Source organism: Phalangium opilio, unplaced genomic scaffold, assembly GCF_054372755.1.
Source record: "Phalangium opilio isolate 3A_F unplaced genomic scaffold, DU_Popi_V2 ptg000095l_1, whole genome shotgun sequence".
Classification (NCBI taxonomy): Eukaryota; Metazoa; Arthropoda; class Arachnida; order Opiliones; family Phalangiidae; genus Phalangium; species Phalangium opilio.
The window spans coordinates 3618116-3635337 of record NW_028324200.1 but is presented as its reverse complement, the minus strand read 5'-3'; the positions used below and the strand labels follow the sequence as shown (position 1 = coordinate 3635337).

Genomic DNA, 17222 nt, shown 5'->3' with positions numbered 1-17222 from the left:
AAACTAAACTGTAAAAGTCAATGGCACGCAGTGTTCCTAAGTGGTCTCCCTCCCAAGTACTGACTGCGCTCTACGCTGCTTAACTTCGGTGATCGGACGAGAACCGGTGTTTTCAGCGTGATATGGCCGTTGCCGAGAACTTTAGTTAGTTATTCGAATTTAAAACTAATTTTACAAATTACCCTTCTGCATGTTTGAAAAAAAGAAACTCTGTTTGCTTTTCTCATATCTGGTGGATTTTAAAAAAGGAAACTACACTGTAAAAGACAACGGCACGCAGTGTTCCTAATTGGTCTCCCTCCCAAGTACTGACTGCGCTTGACGCTGCTTAATTTCGGTGATCGGACGAGAACCGGTGTTTTCAGCGTGATATGGCCGTCGCCGAGATCTTTAGTTAGTTATTCGAATTTAAAACTAATTTGACAAATTACCCTTCTGCATGTTTGAAAGATAAGAAACTCTGTTTGCTTTTCTCATATCTGGTGGATTTTAAAAAAGGAAACTAAACTGTAAAAGACAACGGCACGCAGTGTTCCTAAGTGGTCTCCCTCCCAAGTACTGACTGCGTTCTACGCTGCTTAACTTCGGTGATCGGACGAGAACCGGTGTTTTCTGCGTGATATGGCCGTTGCCGAGAACTTTAGTTAGTTATTCAAATTTAAAACTAATTTGACAAATTACCCTTCTGCATGTTTGAAAAAAAAGAAACTCTGTTTGCTTTTCTCATATCTGGTGGATTATAAAAAAGGAAACTAAACTGTAAAAGACAACGGCACGCAGTGTTCCTAAGTGGTCTCCCTCCCAAGTACTGACTGCGCTTGACGCTGCTTAATTTCGGTGATCGGACGAGAACCGGTGTTTTCAGCGTGATATGCCCGTCGCCGAGATCTTTAGTTAGTTATTCAAATTTAAAACTAATTTGACAAATTACCCTTCTGCATGTTTGAAAAAAAAGAAAATCTGTTTGCTTTTCTCATATCTGGTGGATTTTAAAAAGGAAACTAAACTGTAAAAGTCAATGGCACGCAGTGTTCCTAAGTGGTCTCCCTCCCAATTACTGACTGCGCTCTACGCTGCTTAACTTCGGTGATCGGACGAGAACCGGTGTTTTCAGCGTGATATGGCCGTTGCCGAGAACTTTAGTTAGTTATTCGAATTTAAAACTAATTTTACAAATTACCCTTCTGCATGTTTGAAAAAAAGAAACTCTGTTTGCTTTTCTCATATCTGGTGGATTTTAAAAAAGGAAACTACACTGTAAAAGACAACGGCACGCAGTGTTCCTAATTGGTCTCCCTCCCAAGTACTGACTGCGCTTGACGCTGCTTAATTTCGGTGATCGGACGAGAACCGGTGTTTTCAGCGTGATATGGCCGTCGCCGAGATCTTTAGTTAGTTATTCGAATTTAAAACTAATTTGACAAATTACCCTTCTTCATGTTTGAAAGATAAGAAAATCTGTTTGCTTTTCTCATATCTGGTGGATTTAAAAAAGGAAACTACACTGTAAAAGACAACGGCACGCAGTGTTCCTAAGTGGTCTCCCTCCCAAGTACTGACTGCGCTCGACGCTGCTTAACTTCGGTGATCGGACGAGAACCGGTGTTTTCAGCGTGATATGGCCGTTGCCGAGGACTTTAGTTAGTTATTCAAATTTAAAACTAATTTGACAAATTACCCTTCTGCATGTTTGAAAAAAATGAAACTCTGTTTGCTTTTCTCATATCTGGTGGATTTTAAAAAAGGAAACTAAACTGTAAAAGACAATGGCACGCAGTGTTCCTAAGTGGTCTCCCTCCCAAGTACTGACTGCGCTCAACGCTGCTTAATTTCGGTGATCGGACGAGAACCGGTGTTTTCAGCGTGATATGGCCGTCGCCGAGATCTTTAGTTAGTTATTCGAATTTAAAACTAATTTGACAAATTACCCTTCTGCATGTTTGAAAGATAAGAAACTCTGTTTGCTTTTCTCATATCTGGTGGATTTTAAAAAAGGAAACTAAACTGTAAAAGACAACGGCACGCAGTGTTCCTAAGTGGTCTCCCTCCCAAGTACTGACTGCGCTTGACGCTGCTTAATTTCGGTGATCGGACGAGAACCGGTGTTTTCAGCGTGATATGGCCGTTGCCGAGAACTTTAGTTAGTTATTCGAATTTAATACTAATTTGACAAATTACCCTTCTTCATGTTTGAAAGATAAGAAACTCTGTTTGCTTTTCTCATATCTGGTGGATTTTAAAAAAGGAAACTACACTGTAAAAGACAACGGCACGCAGTGTTCCTAAGTGGTCTCCCTCCCAAGTACTGACTGCGCTCGACGCTGCTTAACTTCGGTGATCGGACGAGAACCGGTATTTTCAGCGTGATATGGCCGTTGCCGAGAACTTTAGTTAGTTATTCGAATTTAAAACTAATTTGACAAATTACCCTTCTGCATGTTTGAAAGATAAGAAACTCTGTTTGCTTTTCTCATATATGGTGGATTTTAAAAAAGGAAACTAAACTGTAAAAGACAATGGCACGCAGTGTTCCTAAGTGGTCTCCCTCCCAAGTACTGACTGCGCTCAACGCTGCTTAATTTCGGTGATCGGACGAGAACCGGTGTTTTCAGCGTGATATGGCCGTCGCCGAGATCTTTAGTTAGTTATTCGAATTTAAAACTAATTTGACAAATTACCCTTCTGCATGTTTGAAAGATAAGAAACTCTGTTTGCTTTTCTCATATCTGGTGGATTTTAAAAAAGGAAACTAAACTGTAAAAGACAATGGCACGCAGTGTTCCTAAGTGGTCTCCCTCCCAAGTACTGACTGCGCTCGACGCTGCTTAATTTCGGTGATCGGACGAGAACCGGTGTTTTCAGAGTGATATGGCCGTTGCCGAGAACTTTAGTTAGTTATTCGAATGTAAAACTAATTTGACAAATAACCCTTCTGCATGTTTGAAAAAAAAAGAAACTCTGTTTGCTTTTCTCATATCTGGTGGATTTTAAAAAAGGAAACTACACTGTAAAAGACAACGGCACGCAGTGTTCCTAAGTGGTCTCCCTCCCAAGTACTGACTGCGCTCGACGCTGCTTAACTTCGGTGATCGGACGAGAACCGGTATTTTCAGCGTGATATGGCCGTTGCCGAGAACTTTAGTTAGTTATTCGAATTTAAAACTAATTTGACAAATTACCCTTCTGCATGTTTGAAAGATAAGAAACTCTGTTTGCTTTTCTCATATATGGTGGATTTTAAAAAAGGAAACTAAACTGTAAAAGACAATGGCACGCAGTGTTCCTAAGTGGTCTCCCTCCCAAGTACTGACTGCGCTCAACGCTGCTTAATTTCGGTGATCGGACGAGAACCGGTGTTTTCAGCGTGATATGGCCGTCGCCGAGATCTTTAGTTAGTTATTCGAATTTAAAACTAATTTGACAAATTACCCTTCTGCATGTTTGAAAGATAAGAAACTCTGTTTGCTTTTCTCATATCTGGTGGATTTTAAAAAAGGAAACTAAACTGTAAAAGACAATGGCACGCAGTGTTCCTAAGTGGTCTCCCTCCCAAGTACTGACTGCGCTCGACGCTGCTTAATTTCGGTGATCGGACGAGAACCGGTGTTTTCAGAGTGATATGGCCGTTGCCGAGAACTTTAGTTAGTTATTCGAATGTAAAACTAATTTGACAAATAACCCTTCTGCATGTTTGAAAAAAAAAGAAACTCTGTTTGCTTTTCTCATATCTGGTGGATTTTAAAAAGGAAAATACACTGTAAAAGACAACGGCTAGCAGTGTTCCTAATGTTTCTCCCTCCCAAGTACTGACTGCGCTTGACGCTGCTTAATTTCGGTGATCGGACGAGAACCGGTGTTTTCAGCGTGATATTGTCGTCGCCGAGATCTTTAGTTAGTTATTCGAAATTAAAACTAATTTGACAAATTACCCTTCTGCATGTTTGAAAAAAAAGAAACTCTGTTTGCTTTTCTCATATCTGGTGGATTATAAAAAAGGAAACTAAACTGTAAAAGACAACGGCACGCAGTGTTCCTAAGTGGTCTCCCTCCCAAGTACTGACTGCGCTTGACGCTGCTTAATTTCGGTGATCGGACGAGAACCGGTGTTTTCAGCGTGATATGGCCGTTGCCGAGAACTTTAGTTAGTTATTCGAATGTAAAACTAATTTGACAAATAACCCTTCTGCATGTTTGAAAAAAAAGAAACTCTGTTTGCTTTTCTCATATCTGGTGGATTTTAAAAAGGAAAATACACTGTAAAAGACAACGGCACGCAGTGTTCCTAATTGTTCTCCCTCCCAAGTACTGACTTCGCTTGACGCTGCTTAATTTCGGTGATCGGACGAGAACCGGTGTTTTCAGCGTGATATTGTCGTCGCCGAGATCTTTAGTTAGTTATTCGAATTTAAAACTAATTTGACAAATTACCCTTCTGCATGTTTGAAAAAAAGAAACTCTGTTTGCTTTTCTCATATCTGGTGGATTATAAAAAAGGAAACTAAACTGTAAAAGACAACGGCACGCAGTGTTCCTAAGTGGTCTCCCTCCCAAGTACTGACTGCGCTTGACGCTGCTTAATTTCGGTGATCGGACGAGAACCGGTGTTTTCAGCGTGATATGGCCGTTGCCGAGAACTTTACTTAGTTATTCGAATTTAAAACTAATTTGACAAATTACCCTTCTGCATGTTGGAAAAAAAAAGAAACTCTGTTTGCTTTTCTCATATCTTGTGGATTTTAAAAAAGGAAACTACACTGTAAAAAACAACGGCACGCAGTGTTCCTAAGTGGTCTCCCTCCCAAGTACTGACTGCGCTCGACGCTGCTTAACTTCGGTGATCGGACGAGAACCGGTATTTTCAGCGTGATATGGCCGTTGCCGAGAACTTTAGTTAGTTATTCAAATTTAAAACTAATTTGACAAATTACCCTTCTGCATGTTTGAAAGATAAGAAACTCTGTTTGCTTTTCTCATATCTGGTGGATTTTAAAAAAGGAAACTAAACTGTAAAAGACAACGGCACGCAGTGTTCCTAAGTGGTCTCCCTCCCAAGTACTGACTGCGCTCAACGCTGCTTAATTTCGGTGATCGGACGAGAACCGGTGTTTTCAGCGTGATATGGCCGTCGCCGAGATCTTTAGTTAGTTATTCGAATTTAAAACTAATTTGACAAATTACCCTTCTGCATGTTTGAAAGATAAGAAACTCTGTTTGCTTTTCTCATATCTGGTGGATTTTAAAAAAGGAAACTAAACTGTAAAAGACAATGGCACGCAGTGTTCCTAAGTGGTCTCCCTCCCAAGTACTGACTGCGCTCAACGCTGCTTAATTTCGGTGATCGGACGAGAACCGGTGTTTTCTGCGTGATATGGCCGTTGCCGAGAACTTTAGTTAGTTATTCAAATTTAAAACTAATTTGACAAATTACCCTTCTGCATGTTTGAAAAAAAAGAAACTCTGTTTGCTTTTCTCATATCTGGTGGATTATAAAAAAGGAAACTAAACTGTAAAAGACAACGGCACGCAGTGTTCCTAAGTGGTCTCCCTCCCAAGTACTGACTGCGCTCTACGCTGCTTAACTTCGGTGATCGGACGAGAACCGGTGTTTTCAGCGTGATATGGCCGTTGCCCAGAGCTTTAGTTAGTTATTCAAATTTAAAACTAATTTGACAAATTACCCTTCTGCATGTTTGAAAAAAAAGAAACTCTGTTTGCTTTTCTCATATCTGGTGGATTATAAAAAAGGAAACTAAACTGTAAAAGACAACGGCACGCAGTGTTCCTAAGTGGTCTCCCTCCCAAGTACTGACTGCGCTTGACGCTGCTTAATTTCGGTGATCGGACGAGAACCGGTGTTTTCAGCGTGATATGGCCGTCGCCGAGATCTTTAGTTAGTTATTCAAATTTAAAACTAATTTGACAAATTACCCTTCTGCATGTTTGAAAAAAAAGAAAATCTGTTTGCTTTTCTCATATCTGGTGGATTTTAAAAAGGAAACTAAACTGTAAAAGTCAATGGCACGCAGTGTTCCTAAGTGGTCTCCCTCCCAAGTACTGACTGCGCTCTACGCTGCTTAACTTCGGTGATCGGACGAGAACCGGTGTTTTCAGCGTGATATGGCCGTTGCCGAGAACTTTAGTTAGTTATTCGAATTTAAAACTAATTTTACAAATTACCCTTCTGCATGTTTGAAAAAAAGAAACTCTGTTTGCTTTTCTCATATCTGGTGGATTTTAAAAAAGGAAACTACACTGTAAAAGACAACGGCACGCAGTGTTCCTAATTGGTCTCCCTCCCAAGTACTGACTGCGCTTGACGCTGCTTAATTTCGGTGATCGGACGAGAACCGGTGTTTTCAGCGTGATATGGCCGTCGCCGAGATCTTTAGTTAGTTATTCGAATTTAAAACTAATTTGACAAATTACCCTTCTTCATGTTTGAAAGATAAGAAAATCTGTTTGCTTTTCTCATATCTGGTGGATTTAAAAAAGGAAACTACACTGTAAAAGACAACGGCACGCAGTGTTCCTAAGTGGTCTCCCTCCCAAGTACTGACTGCGCTCGACGCTGCTTAACTTCGGTGATCGGACGAGAACCGGTGTTTTCAGCGCGATATGGCCGTTGCCGAGAACTTTAGTTAGTTATTCAAATTTAAAACTAATTTGACAAATTACCCTTCTGCATGTTTGAAAAAAATGAAACTCTGTTTGCTTTTCTCATATCTGGTGGATTTTAAAAAAGGAAACTAAACTGTAAAAGACAATGGCACGCAGTGTTCCTAAGTGGTCTCCCTCCCAAGTACTGACTGCGCTCAACGCTGCTTAATTTCGGTGATCGGACGAGAACCGGTGTTTTCAGCGTGATATGGCCGTCGCCGAGATCTTTAGTTAGTTATTCGAATTTAAAACTAATTTGACAAATTACCCTTCTGCATGTTTGAAAGATAAGAAACTCTGTTTGCTTTTCTCATATCTGGTGGATTTTAAAAAAGGAAACTAAACTGTAAAAGACAACGGCACGCAGTGTTCCTAAGTGGTCTCCCTCCCAAGTACTGACTGCGCTTGACGCTGCTTAATTTCGGTGATCGGACGAGAACCGTAGTTTTCAGCGTGATATGGCCGTTGCCGAGAACTTTAGTTAGTTATTCGAATTTAATACTAATTTGACAAATTACCCTTCTTCATGTTTGAAAGATAAGAAACTCTGTTTGCTTTTCTCATATCTGGTGGATTTTAAAAAAGGAAACTACACTGTAAAAGACAACGGCACGCAGTGTTCCTAAGTGGTCTCCCTCCCAAGTACTGACTGCTCTCGACGCTGCTTAACTTCGGTGATCGGACGAGAACCGGTATTTTCAGCGTGATATGGCCGTTGCCGAGAACTTTAGTTAGTTATTCGAATTTAAAACTAATTTGACAAATTACCCTTCTGCATGTTTGAAAGATAAGAAACTCTGTTTGCTTTTCTCATATCTGGTGGATTTTAAAAAAGGAAACTAAACTGTAAAAGACAATGGCACGCAGTGTTCCTAAGTGGTCTCCCTCCCAAGTACTGACTGCGCTCAACGCTGCTTAATTTCGGTGATCGGACGAGAACCGGTGTTTTCAGCGTGATATGGCCGTCGCCGAGATCTTTAGTTAGTTATTCGAATTTAAAACTAATTTGACAAATTACCCTTCTGCATGTTTGAAAGATAAGAAACTCTGTTTGCTTTTCTCATATCTGGTGGATTTTAAAAAAGGAAACTAAACTGTAAAAGACAATGGCACGCAGTGTTCCTAAGTGGTCTCCCTCCCAAGTACTGACTGCGCTCGACGCTGCTTAATTTCGGTGATCGGACGAGAACCGGTGTTTTCAGCGTGATATGGCCGTTGCCGAGAACTTTAGTTAGTTATTCGAATTTAATACTAATTTGACAAATTACCCTTCTTCATGTTTGAAAGATAAGAAACTCTGTTTGCTTTTCTCATATCTGGTGGATTTTAAAAAAGGAAACTACACTGTAAAAGACAACGGCGCGCAGTGTTCCTAAGTGGTCTCCCTCCCAAGTACTGACTGCGCTCGACGCTGCTTAACTTCGGTGATCGGACGAGAACCGGTGTTTTCAGCGTGATATGGCCGTTGCCGAGAACTTTAGTTAGTTATTCGAATGTAAAACTAATTTGACAAATAACCCTTCTGCATGTTTGAAAAAAAAAGAAACTCTGTTTGCTTTTCTCATATCTGGTGGATTTTAAAAAGGAAAATACACTGTAAAAGACAACGGCTAGCAGTGTTCCTAATGTTTCTCCCTCCCAAGTACTGACTGCGCTTGACGCTGCTTAATTTCGGTGATCGGACGAGAACCGGTGTTTTCAGCGTGATATTGTCGTCGCCGAGATCTTTAGTTAGTTATTCGAAATTAAAACTAATTTGACAAATTACCCTTCTGCATGTTTGAAAAAAAAGAAACTCTGTTTGCTTTTCTCATATCTGGTGGATTATAAAAAAGGAAACTAAACTGTAAAAGACAACGGCACGCAGTGTTCCTAAGTGGTCTCCCTCCCAAGTACTGACTGCGCTTGACGCTGCTTAATTTCGGTGATCGGACGAGAACCGGTGTTTTCAGCGTGATATGGCCGTTGCCGAGAACTTTAGTTAGTTATTCGAATGTAAAACTAATTTGACAAATAACCCTTCTGCATGTTTGAAAAAAACGAAACTCTGTTTGCTTTTCTCATATCTGGTGGATTTTAAAAAGGAAAATACACTGTAAAAGACAACGGCACGCAGTGTTCCTAATTGTTCTCCCTCCCAAGTACTGACTTCGCTTGACGCTGCTTAATTTCGGTGATCGGACGAGAACCGGTGTTTTCAGCGTGATATTGTCGTCGCCGAGATCTTTAGTTAGTTATTCGAATTTAAAACTAATTTGACAAATTACCCTTCTGCATGTTTGAAAAAAAGAAACTCTGTTTGCTTTTCTCATATCTGGTGGATTATAAAAAAGGAAACTAAACTGTAAAAGACAACGGCACGCAGTGTTCCTAAGTGGTCTCCCTCCCAAGTACTGACTGCGCTTGACGCTGCTTAATTTCGGTGATCGGACGAGAACCGGTGTTTTCAGCGTGATATGGCCGTTGCCGAGAACTTTACTTAGTTATTCGAATTTAAAACTAATTTGACAAATTACCCTTCTGCATGTTGGAAAAAAAAAGAAACTCTGTTTGCTTTTCTCATATCTTGTGGATTTTAAAAAAGGAAACTACACTGTAAAAAACAACGGCACGCAGTGTTCCTAAGTGGTCTCCCTCCCAAGTACTGACTGCGCTCGACGCTGCTTAACTTCGGTGATCGGACGAGAACCGGTATTTTCAGCGTGATATGGCCGTTGCCGAGAACTTTAGTTAGTTATTCAAATTTAAAACTAATTTGACAAATTACCCTTCTGCATGTTTGAAAGATAAGAAACTCTGTTTGCTTTTCTCATATCTGGTGGATTTTAAAAAAGGAAACTAAACTGTAAAAGACAATGGCACGCAGTGTTCCTAAGTGGTCTCCCTCCCAAGTACTGACTGCGCTCAACGCTGCTTAATTTCGGTGATCGGACGAGAACCGGTGTTTTCAGCGTGATATGGCCGTCGCCGAGATCTTTAGTTAGTTATTCGAATTTAAAACTAATTTGACAAATTACCCTTCTGCATGTTTGAAAGATAAGAAACTCTGTTTGCTTTTCTCATATCTGGTGGATTTTAAAAAAGGAAACTAAACTGTAAAAGACAATGGCACGCAGTGTTCCTAAGTGGTCTCCCTCCCAAGTACTGACTGTGCTCAACGCTGCTTAATTTCGGTGATAGGACGAGAACCGGTGTTTTCAGCGTGATATGGCCGTCGCCGAGATCTTTAGTTAGTTATTCGAATTTAAAACTAATTTGACAAATTACCCTTCTGCATGTTTGAAAGATAAGAAACTCTGTTTGCTTTTCTCATATCTGGTGTATTTTAAAAAAGGAAACTAAACTGTAAAAGACAACGGCACGCAGTGTTCCTAAGTGGTCTCCCTCCCAAGTACTGACTGCGCTTGACGCTGCTTAATTTCGGTGATCGGACGAGAACCGGTGTTTTCAGCGTGATATGGCCGTTGCCGAGAACTTTAGTTAGTTATTCGAATTTAATACTAATTTGACAAATTACCCTTCTTCATGTTTGAAAGATAAGAAACTCTGTTTGCTTTTCTCATATCTGGTGGATTTTAAAAAAGGAAACTACACTGTAAAAGACAACGGCGCGCAGTGTTCCTAAGTGGTCTCCCTCCCAAGTACTGACTGCGCTCGACGCTGCTTAACTTCGGTGATCGGACGAGAACCGGTGTTTTCAGCGTGATATGGCCGTTGCCGAGAACTTTAGTTAGTTATTCGAATGTAAAACTAATTTGACAAATAACCCTTCTGCATGTTTGAAAAAAAAGAAAGTCTGTTTGCTTTTCTCATATCTGGTGGATTTTAAAAAAGGAAACTACACTGTAAAAGACAACGGCACGCAGTGTTCCTAAGTGGTCTCCCTCCCAAGTACTGACTGCGCTTGACGCTGCTTAATTTCGGTGATCGGACGAGAAACGGTGTTTTCAGCGTGATATGGCCGTTGCCGAGAACTTTACTTAGTTATTCGAATTTAAAACTAATTTGACAAATTACCCTTCTGCATGTTGGAAAAAAAAGAAACTCTGTTTGCTTTTCTCATATCTGGTGGATTTTAAAAAGGAAAATACACTGTAAAAGACAACGGCTAGCAGTGTTCCTAATGTTTCTCCCTCCCAAGTACTGACTGCGCTTGACGCTGCTTAATTTCGGTGATCGGACGAGAACCGGTGTTTTCAGCGTGATATTGTCGTCGCCGAGATCTTTAGTTAGTTATTCGAAATTAAAACTAATTTGACAAATTACCCTTCTGCATGTTTGAAAAAAAAGAAACTCTGTTTGCTTTTCTCATATCTTGTGGATTTTAAAAAAGGAAACTACACTGTAAAAAACAACGGCACGCAGTGTTCCTAAGTGGTCTCCCTCCCAAGTACTGACTGCGCTCTACGCTGCTTAACTTCGGTGATCGGACGAGAACCGGTGTTTTCAGCGTGATATGGCCGTTGCCGAGAACTTTAGTTAGTTATTCAAATTTAAAACTAATTTGACAAATTACCCTTCTGCATGTTTGAAAGATAAGAAACTCTGTTTGCTTTTCTCACATCTGGTGGATTATAAAAAAGGAAACTAAACTGTAAAAGACAACGGCACGCAGTGTTCCTAAGTGGTCTCCCTCCCAAGTACTGACTGCGCTCGACGCTGCTTAACTTCGGTGATCGGACGAGAACCGGTGTTTTCAGCGTGATATGGCCGTTGCCGAGAACTTTAGTTAGTTATTCGAATTTAAAACTAATTTGACAAATTACCCTTCTGCATGTTTGAAAAAAAAGAAACTCTGTTTGCTTTTCTCATATCTGGTGGATTTTAAAAAGGAAAATACACTGTAAAAGACAACGGCACGCAGTGTTCCTAATTGTTCTCCCTCCCAAGTACTGACTTCGCTTGACGCTGCTTAATTTCGGTGATCGGACGAGAACCGGTGTTTTCAGCGTGATATTGTCGTCGCCGAGATCTTTAGTTAGTTATTCGAATTTAAAACTAATTTGACAAATTACCCTTCTGCATGTTTGAAAAAAAGAAACTCTGTTTGCTTTTCTCATATCTGGTGGATTATAAAAATGGAAACTAAACTGTAAAAGACAACGGCACGCAGTGTTCCTAAGTGGTCTCCCTCCCAAGTACTGACTGCGCTTGACGCTGCTTAATTTCGGTGATCGGACGAGAACCCGTGTTTTCAGCGTGATATGGCCGTTGCCGAGAACTTTACTTAGTTATTCGAATTTAAAACTAATTTGACAAATTACCCTTCTGCATGTTGGAAAAAAAAAGAAACTCTGTTTGCTTTTCTCATATCTTGTGGATTTTAAAAAAGGAAACTACACTGTAAAAAACAACGGCACGCAGTGTTCCTAAGTGGTCTCCCTCCCAAGTACTGACTGCGCTCGACGCTGCTTAACTTCGGTGATCGGACGAGAACCGGTATTTTCAGCGTGATATGGCCGTTGCCGAGAACTTTAGTTAGTTATTCAAATTTAAAACTAATTTGACAAATTACCCTTCTGCATGTTTGAAAGATAAGAAACTCTGTTTGCTTTTCTCATATCTGGTGGATTTTAAAAAAGGAAACTAAACTGTAAAAGACAATGGCACGCAGTGTTCCTAAGTGGTCTCCCTCCCAAGTACTGACTGCGCTCAACGCTGCTTAATTTCGGTGATCGGACGAGAACCGGTGTTTTCAGCGTGATATGGCCGTCGCCGAGATCTTTAGTTAGTTATTCGAATTTAAAACTAATTTGACAAATTACCCTTCTGCATGTTTGAAAAAAAAGAAACTCTGTTTGCTTTTCTCATATCTGGTGGATTTTAAAAAAGGAAACTACACTGTAAAAGACAACGGCACGCAGTGTTCCTAAGTGGTCTCCCTCCCAAGTACTGACTGCGCTCTACGCTGCTTAATTTCGGTGATCGGACGAGAACCGGTGTTTTCAGCGTGATATGGCCGTTGCCGAGAACTTTAGTTAGTTATTCGAATGTAAAACTAATTTGACAAATAACCCTTCTGCATGTTTGAAAAAAAAGAAACTCTGTTTGCTTTTCTCATATCTGGTGGATTTTAAAAAGGAAAATACACTGTAAAAGACAACGGCACGCAGTGTTCCTAATTGTTCTCCCTCCCAAGTACTGACTTCGCTTGACGCTGCTTAATTTCGGTGATCGGACGAGAACCGGTGTTTTCAGCGTGATATTGTCGTCGCCGAGATCTTTAGTTAGTTATTCGAATTTAAAACTAATTTGACAAATTACCCTTCTGCATGTTTGAAAAAAAGAAACTCTGTTTGCTTTTCTCATATCTGGTGGATTATAAAAAAGGAAACTAAACTGTAAAAGACAACGGCACGCAGTGTTCCTAAGTGGTCTCCCTCCCAAGTACTGACTGCGCTTGACGCTGCTTAATTTCGGTGATCGGACGAGAACCGGTGTTTTCAGCGTGATATGGCCGTTGCCGAGAACTTTACTTAGTTATTCGAATTTAAAACTAATTTGACAAATTACCCTTCTGCATGTTGGAAAAAAAAAGAAACTCTGTTTGCTTTTCTCATATCTTGTGGATTTTAAAAAAGGAAACTACACTGTAAAAAACAACGGCACGCAGTGTTCCTAAGTGGTCTCCCTCCCAAGTACTGACTGCGCTCGACGCTGCTTAACTTCGGTGATCGGACGAGAACCGGTATTTTCAGCGTGATATGGCCGTTGCCGAGAACTTTAGTTAGTTATTCAAATTTAAAACTAATTTGACAAATTACCCTTCTGCATGTTTGAAAGATAAGAAACTCTGTTTGCTTTTCTCATATCTGGTGGATTTTAAAAAAGGAAACTAAACTGTAAAAGACAATGGCACGCAGTGTTCCTAAGTGGTCTCCCTCCCAAGTACTGACTGCGCTCAACGCTGCTTAATTTCGGTGATCGGACGAGAACCGGTGTTTTCAGCGTGATATGGCCGTCGCCGAGATCTTTAGTTAGTTATTCGAATTTAAAACTAATTTGACAAATTACCCTTCTGCATGTTTGAAAAAAAAGAAAATCTGTTTGCTTTTCTCATATCTGGTGGATTTTAAAAAGGAAACTAAACTGTAAAAGACAATGGCACGCAGTGTTCCTAAGTGGTCTCCCTCCCAAGTACTGACTGCGCTCAACGCTGCTTAATTTCGGTGATCGGACGAGAACCGGTGTTTTCTGCGTGATATGGCCGTTGCCGAGAACTTTAGTTAGTTATTCAAATTTAAAACTAATTTGACAAATTACCCTTCTGCATGTTTGAAAAAAAAGAAACTCTGTTTGCTTTTCTCATATCTGGTGGATTATAAAAAAGGAAACTAAACTGTAAAAGACAACGGCACGCAGTGTTCCTAAGTGGTCTCCCTCCCAAGTACTGACTGCGCTCTACGCTGCTTAACTTCGGTGATCGGACGAGAACCGGTGTTTTCAGCGTGATATGGCCGTTGCCCAGAGCTTTAGTTAGTTATTCAAATTTAAAACTAATTTGACAAATTACCCTTCTGCATGTTTGAAAAAAAAGAAACTCTGTTTGCTTTTCTCATATCTGGTGGATTATAAAAAAGGAAACTAAACTGTAAAAGACAACGGCACGCAGTGTTCCTAAGTGGTCTCCCTCCCAAGTACTGACTGCGCTTGACGCTGCTTAATTTCGGTGATCGGACGAGAACCGGTGTTTTCAGCGTGATATGGGCGTTGCCGAGAACTTTAGTTAGTTATTCGAATGTAAAACTAATTTGACAAATAACCCTTCTGCATGTTTGAAAAAAAAGAAACTCTGTTTGCTTTTCTCATATCTGGTGGATTTTAAAAAGGAAACTAAACTGTAAAAGACAACGGCACGCAGTGTTCCTAAGTGGTCTCCCTCCCAAGTACTGACTGCGCTCAACGCTGCTTAATTTCGGTGATCGGACGAGAACCGGTGTTTTCAGCGTGATATGGCCGTCGCCGAGATCTTTAGTTAGTTATTCGAATTTAAAACTAATTTGACAAATTACCCTTCTGCATGTTTGAAAGATAAGAAACTCTGTTTGCTTTTCTCATATCTGGTGGATTTTAAAAAAGGAAACTAAACTGTAAAAGACAATGGCACGCAGTGTTCCTAAGTGGTCTCCCTCCCAAGTACTGACTGCGCTCGACGCTGCTTAATTTCGGTGATCGGACGAGAACCGGTGTTTTCAGCGTGATATGGCCGTTGCCGAGAACTTTAGTTAGTTATTCGAATGTAAAACTAATTTGACAAATAACCCTTCTGCATGTTTGAAAAAAAAGAAACTCTGTTTGCTTTTCTCATATCTGGTGGATTTTAAAAAGGAAAATACACTGTAAAAGACAACGGCACGCAGTGTTCCTAATTGTTCTCCCTCCCAAGTACTGACTTCGCTTGACGCTGCTTAATTTCGGTGATCGGACGAGAACCGGTGTTTTCAGCGTGATATTGTCGTCGCCGAGATCTTTAGTTAGTTATTCGAATTTAAAACTAATTTGACAAATTACCCTTCTGCATGTTTGAAAAAAAGAAACTCTGTTTGCTTTTCTCATATCTGGTGGATTATAAAAAAGGAAACTAAACTGTAAAAGACAACGGCACGCAGTGTTCCTAAGTGGTCTCCCTCCCAAGTACTGACTGCGCTTGACGCTGCTTAATTTCGGTGATCGGACGAGAACCGGTGTTTTCAGCGTGATATGGCCGTTGCCGAGAACTTTACTTAGTTATTCGAATGTAAAACTAATTTGACAAATAACCCTTCTGCATGTTTGAAAAAAAAGAAACTCTGTTTGCTTTTCTCATATCTGGTGGATTTTAAAAAGGAAACTAAACTGTAAAAGACAACGGCACGCAGTGTTCCTAAGTGGTCTCCCTCCCAAGTACTGACTGCGCTTGACGCTGCTTAATTTCGGTGATCGGACGAGAACCGGTGTTTTCAGCGTGATATGGCCGTTGCCGAGAACTTTACTTAGTTATTCGAATTTAAAACTAATTTGACAAATTACCCTTCTGCATGTTGGAAAAAAAAGAAACTCTGTTTGCTTTTCTCATATCTTGTGGATTTTAAAAAAGGAAACTACACTGTAAAAAACAACGGCACGCAGTGTTCCTAAGTGGTCTCCCTCCCAAGTACTGACTGCGCTCGACGCTGCTTAACTTCGGTGATCGGACGAGAACCGGTATTTTCAGCGTGATATGGCCGTTGCCGAGAACTTTACTTAGTTATTCGAATTTAAAACTAATTTGACAAATTACCCTTCTGCATGTTGGAAAAAAAAAGAAACTCTGTTTGCTTTTCTCATATCTTGTGGATTTTAAAAAAGGAAACTACACTGTAAAAAACAACGGCACGCAGTGTTCCTAAGTGGTCTCCCTCCCAAGTACTGACTGCGCTCGACGCTGCTTAACTTCGGTGATCGGACGAGAACCGGTATTTTCAGCGTGATATGGCCGTTGCCGAGAACTTTAGTTAGTTATTCAAATTTAAAACTAATTTGACAAATTACCCTTCTGCATGTTTGAAAGATAAGAAACTCTGTTTGCTTTTCTCATATCTGGTGGATTTTAAAAAAGGAAACTAAACTGTAAAAGACAATGGCACGCAGTGTTCCTAAGTGGTCTCCCTCCCAAGTACTGACTGCGCTCAACGCTGCTTAATTTCGGTGATCGGACGAGAACCGGTGTTTTCAGCGTGATATGGCCGTCGCCGAGATCTTTAGTTAGTTATTCGAATTTAAAACTAATTTGACAAATTACCCTTCTGCATGTTTGAAAGATAAGAAACTCTGTTTGCTTTTCTCATATCTGGTGGATTTTAAAAAAGGAAACTAAACTGTAAAAGACAATGGCACGCAGTGTTCCTAAGTGGTCTCCCTCCCAAGTACTGACTGCGCTCAACGCTGCTTAATTTCGGTGATAGGACGAGAACCGGTGTTTTCAGCGTGATATGGCCGTCGCCGAGATCTTTAGTTAGTTATTCGAATTTAAAACTAATTTGACAAATTACCCTTCTGCATGTTTGAAAGATAAGAAACTCTGTTTGCTTTTCTCATATCTGGTGTATTTTAAAAAAGGAAACTAAACTGTAAAAGACAACGGCACGCAGTGTTCCTAAGTGGTCTCCCTCCCAAGTACTGACTGCGCTTGACGCTGCTTAATTTCGGTGATCGGACGAGAACCGGTGTTTTCAGCGTGATATGGCCGTTGCCGAGAACTTTAGTTAGTTATTCGAATTTAATACTAATTTGACAAATTACCCTTCTTCATGTTTGAAAGATAAGAAACTCTGTTTGCTTTTCTCATATCTGGTGGATTTTAAAAAAGGAAACTACACTGTAAAAGACAACGGCGCGCAGTGTTCCTAAGTGGTCTCCCTCCCAAGTACTGACTGCGCTCGACGCTGCTTAACTTCGGTGATCGGACGAGAACCGGTGTTTTCAGCGTGATATGGCCGTTGCCGAGAACTTTAGTTAGTTATTCGAATGTAAAACTAATTTGACAAATAACCCTTCTGCATGTTTGAAAAAAAAGAAAGTCTGTTTGCTTTTCTCATATCTGGTGG

The 17222-nt window shown here is 40.5% G+C and overlaps 23 non-coding genes and 43 pseudogenes across 23 annotated transcripts; all 66 read right to left on the bottom strand.

The window, feature by feature from the left end:
- Positions 1–15: 15 nt before the first annotated feature.
- LOC149636669 (5S ribosomal RNA) lies at positions 16–134 on the bottom strand. The gene has a single exon (XR_016372874.1). It is a non-coding gene; the product is annotated as a 5S ribosomal RNA (ribosomal RNA).
- Positions 135–264: 130 nt separating this feature from the next.
- LOC149636668 (5S ribosomal RNA) lies at positions 265–383 on the bottom strand (annotated as a pseudogene).
- A 131-nt stretch (positions 384–514) lies between these two features.
- On the bottom strand, positions 515–633 carry LOC149636667 (5S ribosomal RNA). Its single transcript, XR_016372761.1, has one exon. It is a non-coding gene; the product is annotated as a 5S ribosomal RNA (ribosomal RNA).
- Positions 634–764: 131 nt separating this feature from the next.
- LOC149636666 (5S ribosomal RNA) lies at positions 765–883 on the bottom strand (annotated as a pseudogene).
- A 130-nt stretch (positions 884–1013) lies between these two features.
- On the bottom strand, positions 1014–1132 carry LOC149636665 (5S ribosomal RNA; annotated as a pseudogene).
- Positions 1133–1262: 130 nt separating this feature from the next.
- On the bottom strand, positions 1263–1381 carry LOC149636664 (5S ribosomal RNA; annotated as a pseudogene).
- A 130-nt stretch (positions 1382–1511) lies between these two features.
- Positions 1512–1630, bottom strand: LOC149636663 (5S ribosomal RNA). The gene has a single exon (XR_016373284.1). It is a non-coding gene; the product is annotated as a 5S ribosomal RNA (ribosomal RNA).
- A 131-nt stretch (positions 1631–1761) lies between these two features.
- On the bottom strand, positions 1762–1880 carry LOC149636662 (5S ribosomal RNA; annotated as a pseudogene).
- Positions 1881–2011: 131 nt separating this feature from the next.
- LOC149636661 (5S ribosomal RNA) lies at positions 2012–2130 on the bottom strand (annotated as a pseudogene).
- Positions 2131–2261: 131 nt separating this feature from the next.
- Positions 2262–2380, bottom strand: LOC149636660 (5S ribosomal RNA). The gene has a single exon (XR_016372427.1). It is a non-coding gene; the product is annotated as a 5S ribosomal RNA (ribosomal RNA).
- A 131-nt stretch (positions 2381–2511) lies between these two features.
- On the bottom strand, positions 2512–2630 carry LOC149636659 (5S ribosomal RNA; annotated as a pseudogene).
- A 131-nt stretch (positions 2631–2761) lies between these two features.
- On the bottom strand, positions 2762–2880 carry LOC149636658 (5S ribosomal RNA; annotated as a pseudogene).
- Positions 2881–3012: 132 nt separating this feature from the next.
- On the bottom strand, positions 3013–3131 carry LOC149636657 (5S ribosomal RNA). The gene has a single exon (XR_016372426.1). It is a non-coding gene; the product is annotated as a 5S ribosomal RNA (ribosomal RNA).
- A 131-nt stretch (positions 3132–3262) lies between these two features.
- Positions 3263–3381, bottom strand: LOC149636656 (5S ribosomal RNA; annotated as a pseudogene).
- Positions 3382–3512: 131 nt separating this feature from the next.
- LOC149636655 (5S ribosomal RNA) lies at positions 3513–3631 on the bottom strand (annotated as a pseudogene).
- Positions 3632–4012: 381 nt separating this feature from the next.
- Positions 4013–4131, bottom strand: LOC149636654 (5S ribosomal RNA; annotated as a pseudogene).
- Positions 4132–4261: 130 nt separating this feature from the next.
- Positions 4262–4380, bottom strand: LOC149636653 (5S ribosomal RNA; annotated as a pseudogene).
- A 130-nt stretch (positions 4381–4510) lies between these two features.
- On the bottom strand, positions 4511–4629 carry LOC149636652 (5S ribosomal RNA; annotated as a pseudogene).
- Positions 4630–4761: 132 nt separating this feature from the next.
- LOC149636651 (5S ribosomal RNA) lies at positions 4762–4880 on the bottom strand. Its single transcript, XR_016372681.1, has one exon. It is a non-coding gene; the product is annotated as a 5S ribosomal RNA (ribosomal RNA).
- Positions 4881–5011: 131 nt separating this feature from the next.
- Positions 5012–5130, bottom strand: LOC149636650 (5S ribosomal RNA). Its single transcript, XR_016372855.1, has one exon. It is a non-coding gene; the product is annotated as a 5S ribosomal RNA (ribosomal RNA).
- Positions 5131–5261: 131 nt separating this feature from the next.
- Positions 5262–5380, bottom strand: LOC149636649 (5S ribosomal RNA; annotated as a pseudogene).
- A 131-nt stretch (positions 5381–5511) lies between these two features.
- Positions 5512–5630, bottom strand: LOC149636648 (5S ribosomal RNA). Its single transcript, XR_016373434.1, has one exon. It is a non-coding gene; the product is annotated as a 5S ribosomal RNA (ribosomal RNA).
- A 131-nt stretch (positions 5631–5761) lies between these two features.
- On the bottom strand, positions 5762–5880 carry LOC149636647 (5S ribosomal RNA; annotated as a pseudogene).
- Positions 5881–6010: 130 nt separating this feature from the next.
- On the bottom strand, positions 6011–6129 carry LOC149636646 (5S ribosomal RNA). Its single transcript, XR_016372873.1, has one exon. It is a non-coding gene; the product is annotated as a 5S ribosomal RNA (ribosomal RNA).
- Positions 6130–6259: 130 nt separating this feature from the next.
- Positions 6260–6378, bottom strand: LOC149636645 (5S ribosomal RNA; annotated as a pseudogene).
- A 130-nt stretch (positions 6379–6508) lies between these two features.
- LOC149636644 (5S ribosomal RNA) lies at positions 6509–6627 on the bottom strand. The gene has a single exon (XR_016372600.1). It is a non-coding gene; the product is annotated as a 5S ribosomal RNA (ribosomal RNA).
- A 131-nt stretch (positions 6628–6758) lies between these two features.
- LOC149636643 (5S ribosomal RNA) lies at positions 6759–6877 on the bottom strand (annotated as a pseudogene).
- A 131-nt stretch (positions 6878–7008) lies between these two features.
- LOC149636642 (5S ribosomal RNA) lies at positions 7009–7127 on the bottom strand (annotated as a pseudogene).
- Positions 7128–7258: 131 nt separating this feature from the next.
- LOC149636641 (5S ribosomal RNA) lies at positions 7259–7377 on the bottom strand (annotated as a pseudogene).
- A 131-nt stretch (positions 7378–7508) lies between these two features.
- Positions 7509–7627, bottom strand: LOC149636640 (5S ribosomal RNA; annotated as a pseudogene).
- Positions 7628–7758: 131 nt separating this feature from the next.
- Positions 7759–7877, bottom strand: LOC149636639 (5S ribosomal RNA; annotated as a pseudogene).
- Positions 7878–8008: 131 nt separating this feature from the next.
- LOC149636638 (5S ribosomal RNA) lies at positions 8009–8127 on the bottom strand. The gene has a single exon (XR_016373536.1). It is a non-coding gene; the product is annotated as a 5S ribosomal RNA (ribosomal RNA).
- Positions 8128–8508: 381 nt separating this feature from the next.
- LOC149636637 (5S ribosomal RNA) lies at positions 8509–8627 on the bottom strand (annotated as a pseudogene).
- Positions 8628–8757: 130 nt separating this feature from the next.
- LOC149636636 (5S ribosomal RNA) lies at positions 8758–8876 on the bottom strand (annotated as a pseudogene).
- Positions 8877–9006: 130 nt separating this feature from the next.
- LOC149636635 (5S ribosomal RNA) lies at positions 9007–9125 on the bottom strand (annotated as a pseudogene).
- Positions 9126–9257: 132 nt separating this feature from the next.
- On the bottom strand, positions 9258–9376 carry LOC149636634 (5S ribosomal RNA). The gene has a single exon (XR_016372680.1). It is a non-coding gene; the product is annotated as a 5S ribosomal RNA (ribosomal RNA).
- A 131-nt stretch (positions 9377–9507) lies between these two features.
- Positions 9508–9626, bottom strand: LOC149636633 (5S ribosomal RNA; annotated as a pseudogene).
- A 131-nt stretch (positions 9627–9757) lies between these two features.
- On the bottom strand, positions 9758–9876 carry LOC149636632 (5S ribosomal RNA; annotated as a pseudogene).
- A 131-nt stretch (positions 9877–10007) lies between these two features.
- On the bottom strand, positions 10008–10126 carry LOC149636631 (5S ribosomal RNA; annotated as a pseudogene).
- Positions 10127–10257: 131 nt separating this feature from the next.
- On the bottom strand, positions 10258–10376 carry LOC149636630 (5S ribosomal RNA). Its single transcript, XR_016373534.1, has one exon. It is a non-coding gene; the product is annotated as a 5S ribosomal RNA (ribosomal RNA).
- Positions 10377–10507: 131 nt separating this feature from the next.
- On the bottom strand, positions 10508–10626 carry LOC149636629 (5S ribosomal RNA; annotated as a pseudogene).
- Positions 10627–11006: 380 nt separating this feature from the next.
- Positions 11007–11125, bottom strand: LOC149636628 (5S ribosomal RNA). The gene has a single exon (XR_016373437.1). It is a non-coding gene; the product is annotated as a 5S ribosomal RNA (ribosomal RNA).
- A 131-nt stretch (positions 11126–11256) lies between these two features.
- LOC149636627 (5S ribosomal RNA) lies at positions 11257–11375 on the bottom strand. Its single transcript, XR_016373283.1, has one exon. It is a non-coding gene; the product is annotated as a 5S ribosomal RNA (ribosomal RNA).
- Positions 11376–11505: 130 nt separating this feature from the next.
- Positions 11506–11624, bottom strand: LOC149636626 (5S ribosomal RNA; annotated as a pseudogene).
- Positions 11625–11754: 130 nt separating this feature from the next.
- LOC149636625 (5S ribosomal RNA) lies at positions 11755–11873 on the bottom strand (annotated as a pseudogene).
- A 132-nt stretch (positions 11874–12005) lies between these two features.
- Positions 12006–12124, bottom strand: LOC149636624 (5S ribosomal RNA). The gene has a single exon (XR_016372679.1). It is a non-coding gene; the product is annotated as a 5S ribosomal RNA (ribosomal RNA).
- A 131-nt stretch (positions 12125–12255) lies between these two features.
- LOC149636623 (5S ribosomal RNA) lies at positions 12256–12374 on the bottom strand (annotated as a pseudogene).
- Positions 12375–12505: 131 nt separating this feature from the next.
- LOC149636622 (5S ribosomal RNA) lies at positions 12506–12624 on the bottom strand. The gene has a single exon (XR_016372527.1). It is a non-coding gene; the product is annotated as a 5S ribosomal RNA (ribosomal RNA).
- A 130-nt stretch (positions 12625–12754) lies between these two features.
- LOC149636621 (5S ribosomal RNA) lies at positions 12755–12873 on the bottom strand (annotated as a pseudogene).
- Positions 12874–13003: 130 nt separating this feature from the next.
- Positions 13004–13122, bottom strand: LOC149636620 (5S ribosomal RNA; annotated as a pseudogene).
- A 132-nt stretch (positions 13123–13254) lies between these two features.
- Positions 13255–13373, bottom strand: LOC149636619 (5S ribosomal RNA). The gene has a single exon (XR_016372677.1). It is a non-coding gene; the product is annotated as a 5S ribosomal RNA (ribosomal RNA).
- Positions 13374–13504: 131 nt separating this feature from the next.
- LOC149636618 (5S ribosomal RNA) lies at positions 13505–13623 on the bottom strand (annotated as a pseudogene).
- A 130-nt stretch (positions 13624–13753) lies between these two features.
- On the bottom strand, positions 13754–13872 carry LOC149636617 (5S ribosomal RNA; annotated as a pseudogene).
- A 131-nt stretch (positions 13873–14003) lies between these two features.
- Positions 14004–14122, bottom strand: LOC149636616 (5S ribosomal RNA). The gene has a single exon (XR_016373423.1). It is a non-coding gene; the product is annotated as a 5S ribosomal RNA (ribosomal RNA).
- Positions 14123–14253: 131 nt separating this feature from the next.
- On the bottom strand, positions 14254–14372 carry LOC149636615 (5S ribosomal RNA; annotated as a pseudogene).
- A 130-nt stretch (positions 14373–14502) lies between these two features.
- Positions 14503–14621, bottom strand: LOC149636614 (5S ribosomal RNA). Its single transcript, XR_016372854.1, has one exon. It is a non-coding gene; the product is annotated as a 5S ribosomal RNA (ribosomal RNA).
- Positions 14622–14752: 131 nt separating this feature from the next.
- Positions 14753–14871, bottom strand: LOC149636613 (5S ribosomal RNA; annotated as a pseudogene).
- Positions 14872–15001: 130 nt separating this feature from the next.
- Positions 15002–15120, bottom strand: LOC149636612 (5S ribosomal RNA; annotated as a pseudogene).
- A 130-nt stretch (positions 15121–15250) lies between these two features.
- LOC149636611 (5S ribosomal RNA) lies at positions 15251–15369 on the bottom strand (annotated as a pseudogene).
- Positions 15370–15499: 130 nt separating this feature from the next.
- On the bottom strand, positions 15500–15618 carry LOC149636610 (5S ribosomal RNA; annotated as a pseudogene).
- A 131-nt stretch (positions 15619–15749) lies between these two features.
- LOC149636609 (5S ribosomal RNA) lies at positions 15750–15868 on the bottom strand. The gene has a single exon (XR_016372676.1). It is a non-coding gene; the product is annotated as a 5S ribosomal RNA (ribosomal RNA).
- A 132-nt stretch (positions 15869–16000) lies between these two features.
- LOC149636608 (5S ribosomal RNA) lies at positions 16001–16119 on the bottom strand. Its single transcript, XR_016372675.1, has one exon. It is a non-coding gene; the product is annotated as a 5S ribosomal RNA (ribosomal RNA).
- A 131-nt stretch (positions 16120–16250) lies between these two features.
- LOC149636607 (5S ribosomal RNA) lies at positions 16251–16369 on the bottom strand (annotated as a pseudogene).
- A 131-nt stretch (positions 16370–16500) lies between these two features.
- On the bottom strand, positions 16501–16619 carry LOC149636606 (5S ribosomal RNA; annotated as a pseudogene).
- A 131-nt stretch (positions 16620–16750) lies between these two features.
- Positions 16751–16869, bottom strand: LOC149636605 (5S ribosomal RNA; annotated as a pseudogene).
- Positions 16870–17000: 131 nt separating this feature from the next.
- On the bottom strand, positions 17001–17119 carry LOC149636604 (5S ribosomal RNA). The gene has a single exon (XR_016373533.1). It is a non-coding gene; the product is annotated as a 5S ribosomal RNA (ribosomal RNA).
- Between the last annotated feature and the right edge of the window lie 103 nt (positions 17120–17222).